The 25,757-nt window shown below is 40.3% G+C and overlaps 1 protein-coding gene across 1 annotated transcript in view; it reads right to left on the bottom strand.

The window, feature by feature from the left end:
* The window catches only part of PLD5 (phospholipase D family member 5), a 326,396-nt gene that overhangs the window by 203,892 nt on the left and 96,747 nt on the right, over positions 1-25,757 (bottom strand).

A 25,757-nucleotide genomic window follows, 5' to 3' on the forward strand; every position in this document is an offset into this window, starting at 1 on the left:
TACCTTGCTGGTTCAAGATGTTGGAATAATACAAGATGTGATGTACATGCCACAGAGTTGTTGAGATACAACGTGGTTTAAGTAGCTTAAGGAGTTGAGGTGCAGATTATCAGTTTGGACAAAGAGAGCAGGGATGCACAGTGGGAGCCCCGGAAAATAGCAGTGACTATGACTGGACTCTGGGCTAGAAACACTGACCTTGAAGGAAAATGGTTAAGGAGGTAGAAAACAGTATTCTGGAATGGTGGATTAACAAGCAGAGTGTGCACTGGGGCTAGAGGATATATATATATGTGTATACATACATGTATGTTGGTGTTTTTGTTTGTTTTGATTTTCCTATAGAATACTATTTTCATTGATTACATTTGTTAGCAACTGTAAGAACCATTCAGCAGCAGCAATATGTCCTTACTTACATTCAAGCTTATTTATCATAGAAATTGAACATCATATCACCACTCTCCTTTTAGTTACTATCCCTATTGAAAGCTGCTGGCCTGATTTACAGAACAGTACAGCAAATGCAAGATTACACAGATTTCATTATAAGCTGTAAGCACCTATGAAAATGAGGCCAGCTCTGTACTTGGGTATTACACAACTCAGAGCTGATGAACCAGCCAGACTGCTGAACATCTCCTGTATAAAACATTCATGATGAATACTACACATTACAGTGTGATAGCTGATATTTTGAGCCTTTGTTTTTTTAATCAGCTACTTTTCCCTGAGTTATGCAATATCAAAGAGCATAGAAACATGATGAGAGACAATGACTTTGATTTTTGGTGGCTGTAAGCATGAGACATTTTTATTTTAAACGGTCTTTACTTTATCAGTTTATTTCAATACCAAGATATGGCTCACTATGCTAAAATACAAAGCATGAAGAAAGCAAAATTTCTAAATGCAGACAAGCTAAACCAAAATATAATATAAAATATTTTTGATAAGAAAGCTAAGTTCTGTCTACTTGAAGATTTCAGTTTGATTTTTGATGGTGAAGAAATATTTACATGTGTTTTCCAAATTTCACAGCCTCAGATGTGATAATGATATCTGCTCTGCATCCTTCTGAAATCAGGACATGGCTTATACTGTGAACCCTGTCAATCCGCCATTTCATGCTGCTTAAATTCCTGTAGGGCTCGCACAGTTTGAGCACAGCTTTCTCAAACTAAAACCATGCATACATTTTTAAAACTAACATGTTAGTCAAGCTAGGGAAAATACCGTGTTGCATGACATTCAGCCCTAGTCTAAGCAGTCTGAAGCCTCCTAAATTGGTGAAGTTCAGACTATACTCCAGCTGAGTTTGGCCCATCACTTTTGTAGAAATTGTGTTAGAAGTTATTCAAAGCTTGTACTTCTGCTTTAGCTTTTGGAAATGTTATTGTTCATGTCACGCTTGTTGTTTAGCATTCAGTAAGTACAAATTGAAAATATTTAATATTGTAGTATTTGTAAAACAAGAGTATTTTTTTCCAAAATCTAATCCAATGCTGCTTGCAGGATCCTTGAGAAGTGCACTAAGGGATTTACAAATGCTGTTGCAGTTCATGCATGCCCAGGAGAACTGAGTGCTGAGCAATGATTAGAGACTGTTCCTGTAATCTAAATGACCTCCCTGACACTGGCCATGAATGTATTCATAGCAGCAACGTTAATTACGTGTAATGGACTGTACCTCCTTTTTGCTAAATTAAAACCATTACAAAGCACTGATATATTAAAAGTGTTAGGAATTAATTAATCCATAATTGCATGATGGAAAATAACTAATAGAAATTTTGAAGGAAAGGATAACCTTCCCAGAATATTAATGCTTTGCTTTCTAAATATGATCCAGCAATTTAAGCCACTGAGTTGCAATATCTTTGCTGGGAATTTACAGTAGATTTTAGTCAACATTAGACCTTTCCTTTTGTTTACCATTGTCAATTAAAACATGAGAAATATATTTTAAAAGCCTAAAGCCATGGGACTTCAGAGTTTAAATAAATTTCATCTCCCTCATTCATACCAGCATCTTTTACAGGCTGCAGTATTTTATGTAAATGAGGCTGTATTTGCACCTTCACAAAAGCCAAAAATTAGATCAGGCATTGAGCCTAATTGATTGCAATAAAAGATTTAAGCGAAGGCTTCAGCACAGGGTCCTGTAATTCACATTATCATAAGAGCATAAGCACCCTATCCACACCCATCTGCCAAAACACAGAAACATAGTATCATCTAAAGCCTGATTCCTCTGTAGCATCTTTAAAAAACAAACAAGAAAACCACCACAAACTCCTAGAGTCTTTTTGTTTTAAAAATTGAGACCTGTGTTTTTAAATCTTTTGAGGAAACCTCAGTCTCTGTTTAACCTCAAAGTACAGGCATAATCTAACACTTGTCCTTCATCAAAAATGACCCAATTACATTAGGTATTTTTAAACTGAAGATTACCCTTACAGAAAAGATCAGGCTGGAATCTTTTAATTGCATCAATTATAAGTAATTCATTAAAATGTCACAATACTGACAGATGATGCTCTCCAGAGTTCATATATATGTGATCTCCGTTCCTTTAATGTTTATTTTGTACCATCTACTACCATTTTTCTCAACAAGGGTATCCTCACCACAACCATTGTAAAAATGTATGCTTACACTTCTGGTGTATGTAAGGAGAACAATGAAATGTCTTTAGTTTCAGGGCATGTAAAATTTGAAGAACCTGTATGCATATCTGAAAACACATTTTTTCTCTTAGTATGGTGATCTGTTCTTTTAAAATGTCAGTCAAACAATTGCATAAGGTTAGATGAATACTTACAAGTAGATAAAAGCCGTGATACATGAAAATAAAGATTTCTTATACATATCACTGAGAATCCATGAACGTGTAATAGCGTAATCTTTAACTCTGCTGTGTATTTAAAAGTCTTCAAAGAGAACGTGTTTTAATCAGGTATTCAGTGCTCCATTAATTCTTTCAGAACACAACTAAAGACTTGTTTGAAGGTGAAGGCAGTCAGAGGACAGAAGAAAAAAGTGGTAGCTTGAGTTCCCGGTCTCACAAAAAAGTAAGACATTCATTCATTAATTTAAATTCCCTGTTACCTACAAACAGTGTAAAGAATAAAAATGTTTCCTTGGTGATTACTACATCAAAGCCATTGTTATGGCACAGGTTAGAAGAAATAACTTCTGTTAAACTAAACAGACATCTTTTTTATTGATGTTAGTAAGGTTAGCAGATAGAAGTATAGCTAAGACTTGTTGAAGTGATGCAATTTCACTAAAAGCTAAATTAATAAACTAAATCAATACAATATTAACGCTGCATACATTAAAGAGATTGGAACCCAGTGACAGGTTTTGAAATGTAATGGATACCAAGATCCTCAAGCAGAATCCCAGTAGGCCCTACTAGAATCAAACCGTTTGATTTGATTTGGATTCCTCCCTTCAGGAATAAAATCCTGGCCCCAGATTACTTCACATTTTTACTGTTGACCTGTTTTCCAATGACAAGATGAAGAAAGTGGTAGAAAATGAAGGCAGACTTCTGATACAGTGACAATCATTTGGTTAAAAGGGCATGGTTCTTAGACACATTTACATATAAAATCGTATCTCTAGGGCAAGAACGTAGGGAAAAGCTGGAGAGAGATCACTGTCCTTGGAAGAAGTGATTGGATAAGCCTCCTGTGATCAGTGTGGATGATCTGATAAACATGTTCTTGTGGTGTAGTCAAAAGAATGAATACATGTACCAACAGTCTGTGAAAAAAGGGAAACATGTAAAAGGGAAACATTAGAATAGAGAGATGACACCAGTGCAGCTGAGGTTAGAATACAGTTTCCACTTGTGTCCGCATGTGGAGGAATGTGAAGCATGGAAATAGGAGGGGATCAGTGCCTCAGAGTCTGGTATTTAATGCTGTGGTTGCCTCTTGAAAGTTCTTAAACTTAAAAAGTTATTAACTTAAAAGTTCTGTCTTAGAGCCAGTTTGGTTTGTTGTCACGATTAGTATTCGTAGGTTGTTCTAAGATCCCACTTCTCTGATCCACAGGGCAAGAAACCATACTCCAGAAGAACTGAAGAGATGTGAAGGGATTCTATGGATTTGATCTTTTCAGTTTACTCAAAAGATGATTACATAGTGCATAAATATTATGAGAAATAGTTTGAAAACATCATTAGCCTAGTAGATGAAAGCAAAAGAATATTAAAAGGCTGAAAGATAAAGTTGGACAACATCAAGCACAAAATGACATTTTCAACAGTTAAAATATGTAATGTTTGGGGCACTTTAGCTAATATTTACTTTTTCGCTCAGAAATCATGTTTTAGAGGTCACATTAAAGACATATAATATAGAAATTAATTTGTAGAATGTAGAGCTATTGAAACACAGAAGAAAGAAGAAAAATAAATGCCAGGGTATACAAAGAATCTGAGGCTGAATAAGAAGGCTGAGAGATGGATAGGATAAGATAGGATAGGATAGGATAGGATAGGATAGGATAGGATAGGATAGGATAGGATAGGATAGGATAGGATAGGATGGAATGGAATGGAATGGAATAGGATAGGATAGGATAGGATAGGATAGGATAGAATAGAATAGAATAGAATAGAATAGAATAGAATAGAATAGAATAGAATAGAATAGAATAGAATAGAATAGAATAGAATAGTTCACTTGGAAGATCATCTAGTCCAACTAGAAAATTCATCTAGTCCATCTAGATAATTCAGAACAATCTTTATCCTGTGAGTTTTTCAAAGAACTGAGAAGATATGGGGAAAATAAAACCACCCTTAGTTGGAAATACTACATTCTCTTCAAAGTAGATCATAACTCTTTGTATGGAAAATAAGGGGAAGGACCAGGCAAAAGCTAATGAAAAAAAGTGGAAAAATGCTAAGCTCAAAGCTGTGATATTTCAGTGTAAATCAATGATTAATTTTTAAACATAAATGCAACTTGAAAAGGCAAAGATGGGATTGAGACATTCAATTTCTAGATTTTTCAGTACCACTCAGGAAAAATAAAATATTTAAAGGGCGTATTTTCAAAACAACTGATACCAGTTTCAGATACTTTGCCATCTGCACCAAGGATGTTGCTTGTGCTGCCCAGTCCTTAAAGAGGTCTTTCAAAGCATGATGTCATCACCCAGAAACAAGCCCTCAGCTAACCCAAAACAACATGTCTGCATAAATCAAACACTACCACGCAGCAAAATTAATCTGAGCAAATAGTCTTTTATTTTCCTTGCTTTCACGTCCCCTAGTAGAACAATTATGCTGCTGAGATTTTATAATATCCTATTTATAATTTATGAAGCTGTATTTCCATAGTTAGGTATATAAATATACAAATACTGAGTTGTGAACACATATGAAACAATTTGAAATTTATTTAATATATTATTTGTTTGTTTCAATGCTTTGGCTTTTATCGTTTCTATAAATGTATACCCCAAAATTGTTAGTAAATTATTTTCGTTTGAAAACTCTTGGCATAGCTTGAAACTGTGGTGATGTATTTCATATAAGCATTTCTCATTTTTTTAAAAAGCATTCCACTCTGTAAATGAAAGTAGCTGAAATTCCTAGGTCTTTGTTTTTTCTTTTTAACTCTCCTTCACATGTTGCCGAAGACAGACCCATCTTAAAGTGAGCCTCTCATACTAACCTTCAGATAATTCTTTGATGCCTCATTGGGTCTTCCCATACTTCCAGGGAGTGCAACTCTAGAGAGGGGAATTTATTGCACTCGAGAATAATTCATTCAGAATGACAAGGAGCACAATGAATTTACAAATGAATGATATGTCTTCTGGGAATAGAGATGGTATTCTTGAAATCTGCATCATCATATGCTAAAATAAGTAGCATGTATAGTTTTTTTGTTGGTGGTGGTGTGGTTTTTTTTTTTCTTTTTATTAAACTTTTTCTAATTACACATACAAAGACATGGGCATACGTAATAAAATCACTATTTGCAATATCTGCTTACAAATATATGTGAAATAGATGGGAAGCTTGGGGGCCCTAAACTGACTGTAATTCATCCACATTAATGAAATCCTAGAAATTTTACATCATCAGTGAACAAGGAGAACAGAAATTTTATACCATGCTAGACAGCGCTATTTCAAAGCATCTGTGCTGTGAAAAACATAGTTCATGAAACAACTTTCTAATAGAACTAAGGAGTGTCAGATGAGAATATGTACGCAACTTTTATCTCTGAAAGCAGGGAAGACTCTTGCTTTAGAATAAAAGAAGGATGGAACTAGAATAAACCACAGCACCTAATCAGAAATAGCATAACTACAATAACTAGAATAAACCACAGCACCTCTCAGAAAAGCCAGGTATATACTATCTGTTGAAAGTGGCATTTTGACCATTCTGGACAAAATTCAGAGAGTAGTTTTATGTAAGAATTCCTACTGACCCCAGGTATCAGAAAGCAATGAACAAAATAATTTTAACTTATCAAAATAGTTAACATAAAAATCAGTGACCATCTGAGTTTGTTATCAGTGAGCTGTGCACTTCTCATAACAGGGAGTAAACTATTTCTGTTTTTATTACATTTCTGCTACTACACTTAATGAATACAAGCAGTTATTAAAGTTTAATCATGCTCCAGTTATACATACAATACATGCAGTCATTCACAGAACACCATATGGCAACTCTACATCTAACTAACCCTTTGGACTCAAACTGTACTAATTATAATTCGCTTTGTAAAGCAAAATGGTGCTTTGGTAGAATCCAAAACTGCCTGCTAGAGAACTGAGAAAGCATTCCCAATGGATATAGAGTATTAGGCTATATATATCCAAGAAAAAGGGAAGAAGAAAGGAAAGTCTGACCTAACTGGGAGAAACTTCTTATCATTTATGAACAGTGAATGTCTAATCTAAGTTTAATTCTCAGAGCCAAGTACTAAGGGAGATAAATGGAAAAATGTGAACAAATAGTTCTAAAGCCAAGGCCAATTACTTGCTGAGTTTTAACTTGGAGATAATCAGGTTTCCATAAACACGTGAAAGATTCAGTGATCATATCAGTTAGTTTTATTGATCTATCTAATACCTGGGAGAAACACTTTGATTAAGCTGATTTTGGCCTGTTTGTGAGAAATGTCTTGGGCATTAAACAAGTATCAGACCACTAGTATTATCACTAGCAGCCTGAATGTAGTACTGATCACCAGCAGCAGTTCAGGAATTAGAAAAGGCAGTCTGAGCCTTGCATATGATGAACATGGCACCTTTCCTCAGACAGAAAGGCTGGATAGTATTTACAAAAGACTACGTGCCACAAACTAGATATAATTTGAGGCTATAAATATGGTATTAGCAAGCCCACCTCTTGAAAGCAAACATTTTAAGGCATTGTGGAAAAGCAATTTATCATCTATGGGAGTATGACGTGCTAGGTTAGGTAGCAGTACAAAAGCAGTAATCTGTATCACAGTTAAAGACACCATGAGTGCTTTCAGACAGAGATTTAATTTATCCAAATAGTACATGGTGTTATATAACCCTAAATGAGAAAAAGAAATAAGAAAAAAAAAAAAAAAAAAAAAGAAACTCACTTCCCATTCTCAGGACTGGAAGATTTAATTAGCCAGACAACTACAGGCTTTCCCTACTACAGCTTTTTCTAGACACAAGTAGTTAAATTGTTTAGGATTTTTGTAGTTGCCCTTCAGATGACTCTTACAATGCAGAGGGGACTTCTGGATTTGCCTGTTACTCCATTGTAACTATCCAGTTACGGGAAAACAAGCATCTAGAGTTAAATTAGCCATCCAGGAAAACAAAATAAATTTCCTGTTTTCAAAATACATATAATTTGAAACACTTGCTTTTCAGGTCGTATTGAAAACATAAATCCTTCTCAATTTACCTAGTAATTTTCTTCAGTTTTATTGGAGATACCTGCATGCACAAAAGGAGCAGAGTGGGCCTTTTGATATTAGAAAATTCTTACAAGATAAAGAAGATTTAAAAAATCTATGGTGAGCTGTTATGATTTTGTTGCAATTTAATGCAGTCCTGTCAAAAGTCTTGTAACAAGATATTGATCGGATATAGAGGACCATCATGCTTCACAGAGTGGCAAGCAGAGTCTTTTATCATTCCTCAAAGTAACATGAAAAGGAAAGAATCTGAAAATTTTTGATGCTAATGACATGACAGGTGCTCAAATATTGTAACTGGCATATCTCTAAGATAAAGTTCAATTTTATTGTACCTTTACTTATGGCAGTTACTATGCGTTTTTATGATCAAAAAGCAACAAATACATTTGGTCAGTAAGAACTTTAACCTTAGATAAATAGAGACATGAAACAGGAGTGAACAACTAAAACATACACTCAGAAAGAAGAGCTTTTCCTCTCTTACGTGATGCTTCACATAAAAGCAAGCTTTGAAGCTTCCCGGTGGTGTACAGTTACATAAATACTTACTTTTCAAAGCAAAAATAAATTAAAGTTGCAAAATTATATTAAAGTTTCATAAAAGAGTTTCTACGACAACTCTAGAAAGCTGTCTTTTACTGTCCTCACTAGATACTGCTCAGCAGCACACCAAATTTTACTTTGGTATGTGAAAAGGCAATGATTAATCTATGTTTTTTTTTATTAAAAAGCTTACCAAAATGTAGCGACATAACTGTTTCTTCTGGGCTTAAAAATCATACAAAAGGTTACATATTTTCACAATGGTTGATTGGGGTGCCATGTGTATGCAATTAAAGTCAAACAGAATTATAATTCCAGCAAGATTATATATCTGAAAGAGGTTTTAAATTAGCTGATACCATCAGCTATATGCAGAAGTCCTAAGAAATTCTAAATATTCAGGATTTTGGCACACATGAAATGAAATGGCAAAGAGAATTAAATAAATTCTTTGTCAACAGCAAATTTAAACAGAGTACTGAATGGTTTTGATTTCAGTCAACAGAATTTTCACTAATATTTTAGCTAATTTCCACTAATTACTTCTGGTGTATCTAGCAGATTCCTTCCTGAGTTCTATCTTGATATTGTAAATATGTTCAGTGGAAGGATTTATTTGTGGACACAATCTGTGCATTACGAACTCTGGACTGCTGGTTTGAAGAGCAAGAAACAGATTTAAAGAAATTAAAAAATCAGAGTTTAATTCCATGTGGTATTTGTTTACCCTGTAAACAGATTGAGATGTCCCTTCAAAATAACTTCAAACTAAAAAATCACAGACAAAAGGTAGAGAAATTGACACTAACATGAAGATATTTATGGACTGGCCTTGCTGTCTCATATAATAGTGAAAACTAGGGGAACTCCGCCAGTGTCAAGGGATTCACATTCCTGCAAAAGTGATTTGAAAACAGAATATAGACCATTAACTCTTTGGCATCTTTCCAGCTTTAATTTAGTGCATATAGCTCATTCTAGCATTCACTGCATGAATGATTTTATCCTAAGCTGTGGCTCAGTGTATGTTGTAGATTAAGATCTTCCTTCAGTCTTAGAATATATAACTACAAGATACACAAGAAAATAAGATTGACATGAGGACTAAATGGCCTAGTTGACTGATTTAATGAGTACAGTAGGATTTGGGCATTGAGAAATACACCATGGACCCTGTGAAATCCATTTAATAACTATGAACCAAAGTTAAACCAAAGAATGTCTGCACTTACAAAGCTTAATGCAGAGTTCTCTAATTACAACACTGAGGTTTGCTTTGTGTCCTCTTCCTTTCCTTTTGCATAAATGCTTTTTGCACATGAAACTGGATTGCTTTCTGCATTTACTGATCTGTTCTCTTCTTAAACCCCCTCTTCTTAGATCATTTTGGAGAGAGAGCAGCCTTAACAGGTCCCTTCCCTTTAATGCTTACAGATAAGTTGAATAGCTGGTTATGCCATGTGTAGATTCCTACAAGGAACTCCACAAGGTAACAGTGTGGTAGATCAGGCGTATTGTCTTTCCTGGAGTTTATCCTGTCTTTAACCCAGTGTTCAGCCTATCTTTAAATCTGAGTTCCATTGAATTTATACTCATATAAAGAAGAGAAAGCAACCATTCAGATAAAAATGATTGGACATGACAGACTTTCTTAGGCCAGAGGACCCTCAAACTCAGTACTTTATGGTCTCCAATACACCACCCTTAACTAGTTTTATCAGGTGGTTTAGTTACAAAATCATGCCCCTCAACACACTCAGCATACTTCAGATTACTTCTCTAGCTCACTGTCCTCTGAATCTGTGAAGCTGAAAGCCATAACTACGTTCAGTCTTTGCCTATCAAGGTAAAGATTTGTTATATTAGTAGAATGCACAGTCAGTGGAGCTCAGTCAACAGAGACACTTTCAATAAAAATGGTTGTTCCAAGGGCTGAAACTGAAAAGACAAAACAGAGAAATTGTTTCACAGACGGATTTCAAACCCATACGCTACATCCACAGGAATTATACAAACTATAATACTTCCCTTCACTCACATACTTTCCTCTATTTCTAAATAAAGATTTATTTATACTTAATGTTTACTTGTAATAATCCTTTACTCAATCCATTAGCTTTGACCTGTAAACAAACCTAATTTATTTTAAAAAACAATAAATGGAAACAGTCATTTATGCTCCTCTTTTCCTTCCACACTTAAGAAGGCAGTCACAAATATGATTAAAGCATCAGTCAGTACAGCTGAGGGAAAAATAAAACTCCATTGTTGGACAGAGGTTGGCAGGCACCAACAGCAAGAAATGTACAGGAATATCTGCTGCCACTGACAAACTCTTCTATCATGTAGCAGTCAGCTGCTCTTTTGGGGGTTCTTATGCCTCAATTAGAAATGCTTACTCTATTCTGTGTTCAATTGTCTATATCCCATTTTCACATACTTTCTCGCACCATGTAAATTCATTGGCATTTGTGAAGTCATTCTCAGCTTACACTGGGAATGCTTAATTAGCCTTTTAGTTTGGTTCAAGAGTGTGCTTTTGAAGTTAATCTCCTGTTCATCTCTATGTATCATATTTTGGTTCACACCACAGAGCAAAAAGAGTTCTTGAATGAAACTGAACTGAAAAATGTCCTACAGCAATGCACCTCCAGCACACTGGACGTTGCGTCCTCAGCACTGTTTCTCCCTACACATCCAGACCTACTGAATTGCACTACATGCTCATACAGACATACATACCCAAGCTGCATGCAAGCAGCAACAGGCCAAAAATGTCCTCTGCTTACCAAACATTGAGGGTGGTGAGAGAGTGGAACACATTGCCCTGAGATGCTGTGGATGTCCTGTCAATGTAAGTGTTCAAAGTCAGGTTGGACAGGGCTTTGAGTGACCTGATCTAGTGAAAGATGTCCTTGCCATGGCAGGGGGTTTGGACTAGATGATCTTTAAGGTCCCTTCCAACTCAAACCATTCCATGATTCTATAAAAATAAGCTATGTCTCTCAGTTTTAAAATTGTTTGAACACATGTGAATTCTTTGTAATAAAGGGATATGATAAAGGGCTCGGCCTTGTCCTGGTTTCAGTTAGGACAGAGTGAATTTTCCTCCTAGTAGCTGGCAGGGTGCTATGTTTTGGATTAGAATGAGAAGAGCGCTGATAACATGCTGATGTTTTAATTGTTGTAGAGCAGTGCTTACACCAAGCCAAGGACTTTTCAGCCTCTCTCTGTCCTGCTAGCGAGCAGGCTAGGGATGCAGCAGAAGCTGGGAGGGGACAGACCCAGGACAGCTGACCCAAACTGGCCAAAGGGGTATTCCATACCATCTGACGTCATGCTGAACAATATATAGGGGTGGCTAGCCGGGGTGGAGGTGTGGCCGGCTGCTCGGGGATAGGCTGGGCATTGGTCAACGGGTGGTGAGCAATTGCATTGTGCATCACTTATTTCGTACACATTATTACTATTAATACTATTATTATTATTATTATTGTTGTTATTCTTTTCCCTGTCTTAATAAACTGTCTTTATCTCAACTCACAGGCTTCACTTTCCCGTTTCTCTCCCCCATCCCGGAGAGGGAGGGGGGAGGGTGAGCGAACGGCTGTGTGGTGTTTGACTGCCAGCCGGGCTAAACCACAACAGCCCATTTGGCGCCCAACGTGGGGCTCGAAGGGTTGAGATATCGACAGATTTGACCAGAGTGTGTTAAACTAAAATTGGTATAAGTATTCGACCTGCTTAATAGTTGCTAGTCACAATGTTGATTGCCTTAATCTCAAGTCTGCTGTGCCTGTTTCCCAAATTGAGTTTTATAGCAAGTTACTTTCTGTATGTGCTCCCTGTCGTGCTGTTTACCCTTTCCGGGCCCTGGTTTAAGATTGTTATGGTACTGTGTGGTGTAACGATGGCTTATGAAATGATGAAGTATCTGGTCATGACTCTAACCTGGTATTTGTACTCAGCACTGTCGTCGACTCTATACTTCGGAAACCATATCTCAGAAACTATTAGCAATTACACCTATTGCCTTTTTTCATCAGGGAGTCAGTCTCTAGAGGGGACAGGGGAAGATATTTTTTCCTACCTGTTCACTCTCCCTTCCTCCTTTACCACCCTCTTATCCCCCGAGCTAGTTACGGTAGCTCTCCAAGATGTTGTATATCCTTGGGATACTCAGACCAGCATGTTCTTGTTGTTATGTCTCCTGAATGCGCTTCAGGTTTTGTTTAAGGTTAAACAACTACTTAGGAATCTCATCCGGAGATCTGTCTTGAGGCGGGATATTTGCGAGTGGCAGGGAGTGTGGGAGGATATGGGCAGGTTTCTAGGGCAGTGGGCACCTCCAGTGTTTTGGACATTCACCCCTGAACAACTGCAAAATCCTAAAAAACTGGTAGAATGCTTGAAAAAAACGTGTCATGACTCTGGCAGTTCCAAAGTGACACAAATCACTGTGGCGTGCTGGGGTCTGGCTTGTGCCTATCAAGCTGCAATTGATGCTACTATCAACCTAGTGACAGACCCTGCGGCCGTTCCAGTCCCGACTCCTGCAGCCACTCCAGCTCCAGCTCCCGCAGCCGTTCCGGCTCCAGCTCCCGCAGCCGTTCCGGCTCCAGCTCCCGCAGCTGTCCCGGCTCCAGCTCCCGCAGCCGTACCAGCTCCCGCAGCCGTTCCGGCTCCAGCTCCCGCAGCCGTTCCAGCTCCAGCTCCCGCAGCTGTCCCGGCTCCAGCTCCTGCAGCCGTTCCAGCTCCCGCAGCCATTCCAGCTCCCGCAGCCGTTCCGGCTCCAGCTCCCGCAGCCGTTCCAGCTCCAGCTCCCGCAGCTGTCCCGGCTCCAGCTCCCGCAGCCATTCCAGCTCCTGCAGCCGTTCCGGCTCCAGCTCCCGCAGCTGTCCCGGCTCCAGCTCCCGCAGCCATTCCGGCTCCAGCTCCCGCAGCCGTCCCGGCTCCAGCTCCCGCAGCCATTCCCACTCCTGTGGCTGGGTCAGAGAAACGAACTGTAGCAGTGCAAGTTGCCCCTGCAGAGGGTACTCCAATCCCTGTGGCAGACCCTGTGGCTGGGTCAGAGAAACGAACTGTAGCAGTGCAAGTTGACCCTGCAGAGGGTACTCCAACCCCTGTGGCAGACCCTGTGGCTGGGTCGGAGAAACGAACTGTAGCAGTGCAAGTTGACCCTGCAGAGGGTATTCCAATCCCTGTGGCAGACCCTGTGGCTGGGTCGGAGAGGCGAGCTGTAGCAGTGCAAGTTGCCCCTGTAGAAAAGGTGAAAAAATGGTATAGAGACGCAGGTCGTTTAGAACGCAAAAAGTCTTCTGCTAAGTCTGGGTGTGGAGAAGACGAGGCTGGGCCATCAAGTGTGCAGGAGGATGAAGATGAGGATGAGGATGTCAGTAAGTCAACAGTAACTACCCGAACCCTATACCAGCGTGAGCTACGAGATGTGCGAAAAGATTTTGGTCGCTGTATAGGTGAACAGCTTGTCACCTGGCTGCTCCGGTGCTGGGACACTGGAGCCAATGGTGTGAAATTAGAGGGCAGGGAAGCCAAACGGTTGGGATCCCTTGCTAGAGATGCAAGCATTGACAAAGCAATTGGAGATGGAGCACGATCTCACAGCCTCTGGAGGCGTCTCCTGTTAGCTGTGAAGGGAAGGTATCCCTACAAGGAAGAACTTGTATGTGTACCAGTCAAGTGGACCACCATGGAGAAGGGAATTCAGTACCTGAGGGAATTAGCCGTACGGGAAGTAATTTATAAGGACTTAGACGATGCACAAACATCCACAGATCCAGATGAAGTCCAGTGTACTCGACCCATATGGCGGAAGTTTGTACGGAATGCACCATCAACATGGGCCAGCACATTGGCAATAATAACCTGGAAAAACGGTGAAGATCCCACAGTGGGTGACATGGCTAAACAACTCCGGGAGTACGAAGGAAATCTCTCCTCTTCCCTACAGGCCTGCGTCTCGGCTGTGGAGAAACTCTCTGAAGAGTTCCACCAACTTAAAGAGGATTTATCTTCCCCCCCCCCCCCTGAACAAACCAGTGGCCACCAACTAAAAGAGAATACTTTGGAGAAACTTATTGAAGAGGTCCAGCAACTTAAAGAGAGTGTATTTTCTTCCCCACCTGTACAAACCAGCGTCTCGGCTATTAGGGGTAAACGTGCATCCATGCAAAGAAGACAATATGGTGGGTACACACCCCGCACCACCCTGTGGTTTTACCTACGTGACCATGGAGAGGACATGAGAAAATGGGATGGAAAATCTACTGAGACTCTAGAGGCACGGGTACGTGAGTTGCAAAAGAAAACAATCGGGAGAAAGGGGTTCTCTGAAAAGTTTGCTGCTCCAACTTCTAGCAGGCAGTCTTTTAAACACAGAAGTGAAGATTCTGACCAGGACTAGAGGGGCCCTGCCTCCAGCCAGGGGGAGGAAAGGGACAACCGAGTTTATTGGACTGTGTGGATTCGATGGCCTGGCACGTCTGACGCACAGAAGTATAAGGCTCTAGTAGACACCGGTGCACAATGTACTCTAATGCCATCAAGCTGTAAAGGGCCAGAGCCCATCTGTATTTATGGCGTGACAGGGGGATCCCAGCAGTTAACTGTATTGGAAGCTGAAGTGAGTCTAACCGGAAATGAGTGGCAAAAGCACCGTATTGTGACTGGCCCGGATGCTCCGTGCATCCTTGGCATAGACTATCTTAGAAGAGGATATTTCAAGGACCCAAAAGGGTTCCGCTGGGCTTTTGGCATAGGTGCCTTAGAGACAGAGGACATTAAACAGTTGTCTACCTTGCCCGGTCTCTCAGAGGACCCTTCTGTTGTGGGGTTGCTGAGGGTTGAAGAACAGCAAGTGCCAATCGCTACCACAACTGTGCACCGGCGGCAATATCGCACCAACCGAGACTCCCTGATTCCCATCCACGAGCTAATTCGTCAACTGGAGAGCCAAGGAGTGATCAGCAAGACCCATTCACCTTTTAATAGTCCCATATGGCCAGTGCGAAAGTCTAATGGTGAGTGGAGACTAACAGTGGACTATCGTGGCCTGAACGAAGTCACGCCACCACTGAGTGCTGCAGTGCCGGACATGCTAGAACTCCAGTACGAACTGGAATCAAAGGCAGCCAAGTGGTATGCCACAATTGATATTGCTAATGCATTTTTCTCCATCCCTCTAGCAGCAGAGTGCAGGCCACAGTTTGCTTTCACTTGGAGGGGAGTCCAATATACTTGGAATCGGCTGCCCCAGGGGTGGAAACATAGCCCTACCATTTGCCATGGACTGATCCAGTCTGCGCTGGAGCAGGGGGAGGCTCCTGAACACCTGCAGTACATCGATGACATCATTGTGTGGGGTGACACTGCAGAGGAAGTTTTCGAGAAAGGGAAGAAAATAGTCCAAATCCTTCTGAAGGCCGGTTTTGCCATAAAACAAAATAAAGTTAAAGGACCTGCACGAGAGATCCAGTTTTTAGGAATAAAATGGCAAGATGGACGTCGTCAAATCCCAATGGATGTGATCAACAAAATAACAGCTATGTCTCCACCAACTAGCAAGAAGGAAACACAAACTTTCCTAGGTGTCGTGGGGTTTTGGAGAATGCATATTCCAAATTACAGTCTGATTGTAAACCCGCTCTACCAAGTAACTCGTAAGAAGAATGCTTTTGAATGGGGCCCTGAGCAACGACAAGCCTTTGAACAAATTAAACAGGAAATAGTTCATGCAGTAGCCCTTGGGCCAGTCCGAACAGGACCAGATGTAAAGAATGTGCTCTACACCGCAGCCGGGGAGAATGGCCCCACCTGGAGCCTCTGGCAGAAAGAACCTGGGGAAACTCGAGGTCGACCCCTGGGGTTTTGGAGTCGGGGATACCGAGGATCTGAGGCCCGCTATACTCCAACCGAAAAGGAGATATTGGCAGCATATGAGGGAGTTCGATCTGCTTCGGAAGTGGTCGGTACTGAAGCGCAGCTCCTCCTGGCACCCCGACTGCCGGTACTGGGTTGGATGTTCAAAGGAAGGGTCCCCTCTACACATCATGCAACTGATGCTACATGGAGCAAGTGGGTTGCACTGATTACTCAGCGGGCTCGAATAGGAAACCCCAGTCGCCCAGGAATCCTGGAAGTGATTATGGACTGGCCAGAAGGCAAGTACTTTGGGATATCGTCAGAGGAGGAGGTGGTCTGTGCTGAAGAAGCCCCACTGTACAACAAGCTACCAGAAAATGAGAAGAAATATGCCCTGTTCACTGATGGGTCCTGTCGTATTGTGGGAAAGCATCGGAGATGGAAAGCTGCTGTATGGAGTCCTACACGATGAGTTGCAGAAGCTGCTGAGGGAGAAGGTGAATCGAGTCAGTTTGCAGAAGTGAAAGCCGTTCAGCTGGCCTTAGATATTGCTGAACGAGAAAAGTGGCCAGTTCTCTATCTCTATACTGATTCATGGATGGTAGCAAATGCCCTGTGGGGGTGGCTACAACAATGGAAGCAGAACAACTGGGAACGCCGGGGCAAACCCATCTGGGCTGCTGCATTGTGGCAAGATATTGCTGCCCGGGTAGAGAACCTGGTTGTAAAGGTACGCCATGTAGATGCTCATGTGCCCAAGAATCGGGCTACTGAAGAACATCAAAACAACCAGCAGGTGGATCAGGCTGCTAAGATTGAAGTGGCTCAGGTGGACCTGGACTGGCAACATAAAGGTGAATTATTTATAGCCCGATGGGCCCATGACACCTCAGGCCATCAAGGTAGAGATGCAACATACAGATGGGCTCGTGACCGAGGGGTGGACCTGACCATGGACACTATAGCACAGGTTATTCATGATTGTGAAACATGTGCTGCAATTAAACAAGCCAAACGGTCAAAGCCTCTCTGGTATGGAGGACGATGGCTGAAATACAAATATGGAGAGGCCTGGCAGATTGATTACATCACACTCCCCCAAACCCGCAACGGCAAGCGCCACGTACTTACAATGGTGGAAGCAACCACCGGATGGCTGGAAACATATCCTGTGCCCCATGCCACCGCCCGGAACACTATCCTGGGCCTTGAAAAGCAAGTCCTATGGCGACATGGCACCCCAGAAAGAATTGAGTCAGACAATGGGACTCATTTCCGAAACAACCTTATAGACACTTGGGCCAAAGAACATGGTATTGAGTGGGTGTATCACATCCCTTATCATGCACCAGCCTCCGGGAAAGTTGAACGATACAATGGACTGTTAAAGACTACACTGAAAGCAATGGGTGCTGGGACATTCAAAAATTGGGAAACACATCTGGCAAAGGCCACCTGGTTAGTCAATACTAGAGGATCTGCCAACCGAGCTGGACCTGCCCAATCAAACCTGTTACGCACTGTAGAAGGGGATAAAGTTCCTGTAGTGCACGTAAGAAACATGCTGGGTAAGACAGTCTGGGCTACTCCCGCCTCAGGAAAAGGCAAGCCCATTCGTGGGATTGCTTTTGCTCGGGGACCTGGATGCACTTGGTGGGTAATGCAAGAGAATGGGGAGGTCCGGTGTGTACCTCAAGGGGACCTAATACTGGGTGAGAATAGCCCATGAGTTGAATTATAATATGTTAATTATCATATAACACTGTATGTCATCGCTACCATGGTTGCTATATATCATAGATGAAAATGGTGATTAATTAGAAGGTATTGGAAAGAGTGTAACCTGAGCATGACATAAATGGTATGGAATAAGGGGTGGATATCTGTCCTGGTTTCAGTTAGGACAGAGTGAATTTTCCTCCTAGTAGCTGGCAGGGTGCTATGTTTTGGATTAGAATGAGAAGAGCGCTGATAACATGCTGATGTTTTAATTGTTGTAGAGCAGTGCTTACACCAAGCCAAGGACTTTTCAGCCTCTCTCTGTCCTGCTAGCGAGCAGGCTAGGGATGCAGCAGAAGCTGGGAGGGGACAGACCCAGGACAGCTGACCCAAACTGGCCAAAGGGGTATTCCATACCATCTGACGTCATGCTGAACAATATATAGGGGTGGCTAGCCGGGGTGGAGGTGTGGCCGGCTGCTCGGGGATAGGCTGGGCATTGGTCAACGGGTGGTGAGCAATTGCATTGTGCATCACTTATTTCGTACACATTATTACTATTAATACTATTATTATTATTATTATTGTTGTTATTCTTTTCCCTGTCTTAATAAACTGTCTTTATCTCAACTCACAGGCTTCACTTTCCCGTTTCTCTCCCCCATCCCGGAGAGGGAGGGGGGAGGGTGAGCGAACGGCTGTGTGGTGTTTGACTGCCAGCCGGGCTAAACCACAACAGGCCTCTTAACATGTGAGCCACAGAGAAGACAGCTTGGGAGCATGGTGTGAGATAGAAACAGACCTTTCATCTAACTTTGGGTGACAAGTGCACATGGCAAGCAAAACATGCAAAATGTGTATTACATCAGTGGTGGGAAGAGAAGGGTGAATTCTGTCAATACTAGGAAATACTTCCTTATTTCTCTTATCTCCCTACACATATTTCAATTCACCATCCCCCACTTTATTTAATTTTTTTTGTAGCAGTCTTCAAAATGAGCAAGTAGCAAGAAAAACAGGATAGAGATCTTCTATATCACCTACCAAAGAACACTGTCTATGCTTGCTCCAGATATTAATTTGGAAGGGGGGTGCAGGACAGGGATCTTTCCTAACTGTGATCAACATGTTCAAATAAAGAGAATGAAGTGACCATCTGATCCAGATGTTAGTATCTAATACGTCTTTATTTTTTTCTTTAGATCTGAATAGTTAAACACAGATTGGGGTCTTCCAAATTGTTTCTGTTTTACTTTGAAGCTATTCATGAAGCTGACATCCTCATGTGCAATGATAATGAAGAGTTGTTTGGACTTTGGTATTTTATTTTGTTTGTACACATTCTGCACTCAAAATAATAATTCATAGTTCTAACTGGCATGAGTGTTACAAAGGATTTAGGAGTTGCACCCAAACCCTGCAAACACTAACCTTTTCACCAAATGCCTCAAAACTGGAAAAAACAAGAGCAGAAATTATATACCTGTTTGTGTCCAAACTGGCTTTTCTGCTTGGCAGTCCTCCAAGAAAGATCAAACAGTTCTGCCTTTGGTGAACAGCTTTATCTGGTAATACACAGCAACTTTGTGAGGACCTTTAGAACACATAGCACCCAGACCTCAGGACACTCAGTAATCTGAACTCTACTGATGGAGCCACAGATTGAATGTATGTAAACCATAGTCTTCACTGTATATATTTCTTAAGTTATCATGCATGACTGTATGTTTGCCATTTGTGGCACTTTTCTGCTCTTGATTCATTGTTAAATTGAAATTTTAGGAGAAAAAGAGAGAAGGATTTGAATTCACACCATAAACTTATTTCCTGACCTAGTAAATTCCAAATCTCTGAAATTCTGTCACTTGAAGCAGACAATTGCAAAGGATGAAAATATAAACATACAAGACCATGAAAAACAAGTGAAAATAAAAACTGAGAAAAGGAGATGTTAATTTTGCTGGAAGAGACTTTCATCAAGTCATATATCTAGCTAGAAGTAATCTAAGCCACTTTTTTTATACTGTTGATTTCCTGTGCTGGGCAGCGTTTCCCTAAGACTACACTGAGGTAGGGGCTCAGGCACTATTTCTGAAGGCAGTGTGTTTACTCTGAATCATCCAGACATCTTGATGCCCTCATCTTGGAGATACTTTTTATTGGAAGCTTTGTTTTCTTCTCATTTGATGTGTCAGATGTAGTTTTGAACTAACTTTGAGGATGTTAACAAATGGTGCAGGGTCAACTAGGGGGACTAGAAGTTGATTTTAAGAAGTAGCAGAGCTACCAAGCAGTGGAGATCTCCAAGTTGAATCTAAGAACTCCAACACGAGTCATCTCCAACTTGAATGTTTGATGCTTATGATTAAAGACAACACATCTACCCCTGTTTTTTTGGTGACCACAGCTTCCAGGTTTTAGACTCCTGCTGCCACACTCAGAGTAGACTCTTGTTTTGGGGTGCTGTCAGCATGAAAGGAGAGCTATGCCTAAGCTCATACACCAGTTATAGCTTGAATTCAATTGACAAAGTAAAGCCAATAAGAGAAGAAGAATGCCATCAGAGTACATGTGGTACTTCAGAGGTCTCATTAGTACTAAGACCAAATGAGGCCAAGAGCTAGTTATAGCTAACTAGCAACATTTGCACTTGAAGCCCAAGATACCTTTTTGTATTATTATTAAAAAACTAACATGAGAGCTCCTCCTAACTTACTGCTCCTATAATACCACTCTGGCATTTTCAGTCTATCCCCACACTCCTGCAAACTCATTTCTCACCTTTCTCTAGCCTGTCTACAACTCTCTTTTGCAGGGAGGCTCACCTGTCTTTTTTTAAAACCTCATTCAGTCCTGTGAGCATGCCTTGCTATGACCTTTTATAGCTAGCTTCCGCTTTGCTCCCAGCTTGATTAATTCTGTCTGTTTTTCCTCCTCCAGTGCTCTTATTAGCACATACTTCTCTCTTATACAATCTGATTGGCCTTGTCCTCTATTTGCCTTTGTCTCTCTCTCCAGCTCTCTACATCCTGCCTTCTATTTATTCTCTTTCAAAAGGAGTAAAGCTCTCCTTCCTGTATTCCAAACATTCTTCTTTCTTCCTTCTAATATAGCCCCCTGATTGTCCTCTTTTGCAAAGCCTTACTATAATAGATTTCACCAACAGTGTTCCTGACCTTTTGTTTTTCAAAGAGTTAGTCTGTAAAATTGCTTAGCAGAGAAACCTCAAGGATGTCTGCAATGCTAAAATGGAAAGGATCAAACCTGAGTGCTTGAGCCATGACTGCGTATAATGTTTAGCTGTTCTTTTTTTCCCTAGGTTTTGTCTTGACTGTTCAGACTAGTTTTCTCCAAAGCATTCCCACTTGCTTTGGGGATAATTGATAGCAGGGATCACACTGAAGAAGAGAGAGCATAAGACTGTATTGGTTTTAGTTCTCTCCACACTATACAATTCTCCAGCACCACCCCATCTTGAGCAACCAGAGCACTTCAGGGAACATCACAAACAACATCTGTACCAGATGATAAAAACAACATTCTGATGGAATGCAGAATGTCCCTCACGTAATTTCAAACACTTTGAATGTACAAGTAATTGTATTCTAGGGCCACAGGAATAACACATAGGACACCCAGGGACAAGTACCGTATAGTTGTTCTGCTTCAGAAGGAACCAGCCTAAAGTAATGCAGACACAGGCCCATCCAAACAATATGGCTTTATGGACAGGGATCTTTCCCTGTCCCCTTTCATTTCATTGTACAGATGCATTCATTCTATCCTCTATGGAGTGAACTAGGCATGTATCACTCACTGTATTTTATAAACATTATCTAACACATCATGATAGTATCTTCTCCATCATCACTGTTGTGGTACCACAGAACTACAACTAATACTCAAGGTACATATTTCCTCCTTTTAATCAACATTTTTGTTTTTAAAGTAGGCCATGTTATCTTTGTACTCATACATGCATGCATAGCATGTGGGTGGAATAAGGCAGGTGGCGAGTTTTCCAGCTGCCCAGTTTCCACTTAAACTCAGAAAACGTCCACTTACACCTACAGCTGAATACATTAAAGGCTTCCTAGTCTGGATGCTGCTGCTTCACTCCAGTGCCCACAGGATTCCTCTCTCCTGTTACTAGGTCATGGGCTCACTCTAAGATCCATAGAATATTATAGGACTGTCCAATTTAATAAAAACTGGATGCTAGACAGCATTCTAGTAGTTCAGCCATTGGATAGATGGCAAATAAATCTTTAGAGGTTATATACCAATATTTCTAGAAGAAGAGAGCTCAGAGGAAATTGTCTTGCTGGCCTCTGATGGGGTAGTCATGGTTATGATGATCATAATGAGGTTAGAGTAAATAGAGTCATATTGTTTTTATTCAGAATTCATGAGGGTCTATACATTAGCAGAGAACATATGTCAACTATAGTTTGATTGGAGAACTATATTTTTTTAGACCAGCCAATAAAGTTGGAAAAAATAGACAAGCATTTTTACACAGATTTTTTTTCTTTTCAAGTCAGAAAACAGAAACAACAAACCTCACATGTCTCATGAAAAATTGCTCTGAGTTTCATTTAATTATGTTCATGGTCTGAATTTAAAAAAAAAAAAAAAAAGAGTTAGGAGTTAACCTCTTAAGACAGTGTGTTTTGTTAACACAGTAGTGAGGAAAGAAGTTCAATAGCTCCTGTAAGAATAGAGAAAAATAAGTAATTATCACCTATAGAATAATGAGATATGTGTGTCCCTTTGGCACAAGGGAAATTCTAAAACCTTGATCTAAGTCTATGAATTTTTGGTTCTAAAAATTATGAACTTCAGTTCTTAGCCTTGCCTTTTAATGATATTCTGAAAGTCTTCCTTGAGGTCAAACTTGTAATAGTAGTTTTGTGAATGTTTTACTGTTGGCAATGAAGCTCCTCTAACAGCTGTATCAGCATGCCTTGCATGCAGTCTTTTTGAACCTTCCAGGTAAGTGGAAGTTATGAATCTAATAAGCAATATGCACTTTGAATCCTGTGCTGGATATTTTGGTAGATAATGTTCACTGCACATTCAAAGGGAGGTAGACAGGGCAAAATGTAAGCAAATGAATAAATATTAAGAAAGGCTAAGAAGAGACAGACTGCTCCTAGAGAATGGTGGCAAAGGAAAGAGAACCCTACCTCCTGCTGTCTCACATCAGAGAAGAAAAAAATAGAAGGTACGTTAGACCTGAGGGAAAAGATATAATCAAACTCCTGGTCTACAAATGACCCTGAGGGTCATGGATGCATTAAGGAAAGTCCAAGGCAGAAGAGCCTGAGAAAGGGAGGATAGGCTGCAGCTTTGCAAGCTATCATTGAAGCAGCTAGAGAAGATTCCTCTTGTTAAATATAATCCAGATAACATTCATTATTGCTTTGTCTTTTCACAGCTCTTTCAAATATTACAAATTTTCAGTAATCTTGTTTAATAATAATCCCAATTTCTACGTAAATTGCAAAACAGTAGGTACTCTGCTCTTTTGGCCATGATGAGTCACTGAGAACCATTAGTTACAGTATTGCCTAATATTAAAGATACAATCACAGAATCACAGAATCATCTAGGTTGGAAGAGACCTCCAAGATCACCTAGTCCAACCTCTGACCTAACACTAACAAGTCCTCCACTAAACCATATCACTAAGCTCTAAATCTAAAAGTCTTTTAAAGACCTCCAGGGATGGTGACTCGACCACTTCCCTGGGCAGCCTATTCCAATGCCTAACAACCCTTAAGGTCAACTTGGGGTTTGGTAATTTGAAGAGTTACACTTTGTACTTGAAGAAAGAAATTCTCATCGGCACTAATTAATCACTACCTTTCACCAAACAGCAGAGGAGTGTGAAACAGCACATGACTTGGAAAATGCGTCTCATCAGTACATGAAGCCAATGAAAAAATTGAGCAACTTCATTACTTTTACGACTGGCCAGTTCATCAAATTTTGCTGAAAAGTTGTTTATTTGAAAGCGTATGCATGCAGCCTACACATACTAATGGAAATGTATGGCAGAAAAGAATTTTTCCTTCCTTAGTAGTCTATAAGATTACATTGAAAGTCTGTATTAAGCACTCTCTACTTCTCACGCATGTTTTTGTAGATCATTACTCGTTTACTTGCTTTTTTAAAATTTTATTCCAAGGTCACAGAGTTAGTACCTTATCATATAAGCAGTACAGGAAGGTAATAACCTAGTGAGGTTTGAATTTAAGTGGGCAACAAAATAGACAAGCATTTAGTGGGCTTAGTTTGCAGCAGCAAGCTAGGCTTTAAGCTTTCTGGGCACACAGTGCCCTTGCACAGAGGTAAGCAGGTCCTTCCTGTCTGTTTTCAGTCCTCATCAGAAGTAAGAATAGATATAGCTTCTGTGAGTTTCCCTCCAAATACTATTTCTGAGGGAACTTTGTGCTCTTGAGGATAGGAATAGAGAAAAACATTGGCTACTTAGAGAGAATGTTCCAGTGGGCTATGAAAACCCACTTGAATTAGACATAATGTTGGATCTAAATGAGGGGAAAAGTGGGCCTTTATTAATACACCTAAGCAAAAGTACCCTGGATGTCACAGAGTTTGGGGAAACCCAATTGCTGTACTGGTTTGATGAGTACAATCCTGTTACCTGCTGTTCTTATTGCCTGTGATTGTCAACAAGCAATTTTTAGCTTGCCATCGAGGATGATACTGAATTCAGAGTAAAAAAAATAAGAAAGAGAACAGCATTAGACTAATCAAAATAATGTCCTCATTATGATGAGCTTAATAAGCCAGAAATTCATATTAATTAATTAGCTTTAAATCAGAGTCTAAAAAAAGGATCTGGGTTTTAAGTGGGACCTCAGATTAACTAATTAGTTAATGTTTGTAAAGTGTGGTGAATATGTGGAAGGAGGGGGAGTTTGTTCTGTAGTGCAGGATCTGCACTTAGTCTGGGGAGTTTGGTCTCACAGCTAAGGCTCTGTTTGGAGTCTACATTTACAACTAAGAGAGAAAATAACTAGATGGTTTATTCAGCTATTGACAGAACCTTGTGGTTCTCAGCTATCTATACTACTGACTTACTGTGAGTGGGAGCAAGTCTATTTGTTCCTCTAAAAAACAGGAATAATCCAAAAAAAACTACTTTGGCAGGGCAGTAAGACTCAGTTGATGTGTGTGGTGCCCTGGAAAGGACATAGAAAGGTATTAAGTGCAAACTGAATCTCCGTATCAATGGCAATGAAATGCAGTCCTAAGGACTGTGCTGGTAAGAGGAGAGTGCCGGGTTCTCTATGGCTCTCACAGGGCCATGTGAATGGCACATGTGAATTCAGTTATGTTGTGTCTTTGCTTTGTTCGCATACTAAACTGCTTTGATTTGGGGATGTACAACTGAGGTGAAGTTATCACAGTACATAACAAAGGCTAGATGAGATGAAAAACAGAAGAGATTAAGGGGCAGCTCTAGCTCAGAAACATAATGGATTGAAAAAAGAAGGAAGGTACAAGGTGGGTTGTGCAATGGAAAATTAAGGAGCAGGTACTTAATATTGTAATTAATCTTCACTTCCTTCCTTGACAAATACCAACACATTTAAATTATATTCTGTATGAGAACTATACAGAAATAGACAGGGA

The sequence above is a fragment of the Cygnus olor genome, chromosome 3, assembly GCF_009769625.2.
Source record: "Cygnus olor isolate bCygOlo1 chromosome 3, bCygOlo1.pri.v2, whole genome shotgun sequence".
Taxonomy (NCBI): Eukaryota; Metazoa; Chordata; class Aves; order Anseriformes; family Anatidae; genus Cygnus; species Cygnus olor.